At 50.7% G+C, this 1,393-nt stretch overlaps 1 non-coding gene across 1 annotated transcript; it reads right to left on the bottom strand.

Annotated features, from left to right (window-relative positions):
• Positions 1–1,114: 1,114 nt before the first annotated feature.
• On the bottom strand, positions 1,115–1,188 carry Trnat-ugu (transfer RNA threonine (anticodon UGU)). The gene has a single exon. It is a non-coding gene; the product is annotated as a tRNA-Thr (tRNA).
• Between the last annotated feature and the right edge of the window lie 205 nt (positions 1,189–1,393).

Genomic DNA, 1,393 nt, shown 5'->3' with positions numbered 1-1,393 from the left:
GGAGTTCAGGTAGCCGAACATAAACATTTTCAGTCAATGATCGGTTCCGTTGGAGCAGAACACTCAGTCCATGCTGTGCAAATACGGCCTACACAATTATGGGGCCACCACGAGCGTACACAGTGCCTGGTTGACAACTTGGTTCCAGGGCTTCATGGTGTCTGCGCTACACTCGATTCCTACCATCATCTCTTGCCAACTGAAATCGGCACTCGCCTGACTGGGCCACGTTTTCCAGTCGTCTAGTGCCTAACCGATACGGTCGCGAGCCCAGAAGAGGCGCTCCAGGCGATGGCGTGCTGTCTACAGAGGCACTCGCGTCGGTCGTCTGCTGTCACAGCCCATTAACGCCATATTTCCACGTATTGTGCTAACGGATACGTTCGTCGTACGACTCACATTGATTTCTGCGGTTATTTCACACATTGTTGACAATTAATTGAAACCCTCAGCTGCCGATAGGTGTTGTTGATATACAAAATTGTTAAGGCTTTCGTGGCCACTTGTTGACAAACTGCCTATTGGCTTCTGTCTCGGGTTCTTCGGCCGACGTTCATCTAATGATTTTTCTGACGTTTCGCCAGCACGAGTGGCTGGCATTGTCAAAGCTTCACCCTCCATTGCCGGTGGTGAACTGGAGGCGAGCTCGCGGCCGCAGACTGTATGTACCTGGCGCGCCAACGTCCGAGGGCTTCTCCGCGGTCATTTCCGGTGCGGTTCTCCTCTTGCTACCTGCGATGGTCGTTCGCTGCAGTACGGGAAGCCAGGATCCGTTTACCTTAAGGCTTTCCTCTTTCTTGTTGAAACCGCGTGTTTTTGGATTTCTACAGCTTCTCTGAACAAGCGCGTGTGATAGTGCTTCTCTACAGCCAGAACTTCCGTGTCGGCGAATTTTATTACGTGTCGGTCTCATTCAGTGCGTGGTCTGCCACGGCCGATTTCTCCACCTGCCCCAACCTGCAATGTCCCTTATGCTCTTTGATCCTGGTGTTAATGGATCGTCCAGTCATTCCGACATAAACTTTTCCGCATGTGCAAGGTATACGGTATATTCCCGACATTGCAAGTGGGTTTCTCTTGTTGATATACATCGATGGGGACAGCTGAAAATATGTGCCCCGACCGGGACTCGAACCCGGGATCTCCTGCTTACATGGCAGACGCTCTATCCATCTGAGCCACCGAGGACACAGATGTCGGCAGCTGAGGGTTTCAATTAATTACCATTTATTCTAAGCTGTTCTTTCGAGAACATCTACTATCTTCTCACACATTGTTGCTTGTCTATTAACACTGACTACTCTACGCAAACGCCGCTGCTCTCGGTCGTTAAGTGAAGGCTGTCAACCACTGCGGTGCCCGTGGTGAGAGATAATACTTGAAATGTGGTATC

This window comes from Schistocerca cancellata, chromosome 1, assembly GCF_023864275.1.
Source record: "Schistocerca cancellata isolate TAMUIC-IGC-003103 chromosome 1, iqSchCanc2.1, whole genome shotgun sequence".
Taxonomy (NCBI): domain Eukaryota; kingdom Metazoa; phylum Arthropoda; class Insecta; order Orthoptera; family Acrididae; genus Schistocerca; species Schistocerca cancellata.
This window is presented reverse-complemented; position numbering and strand designations above follow the sequence as displayed.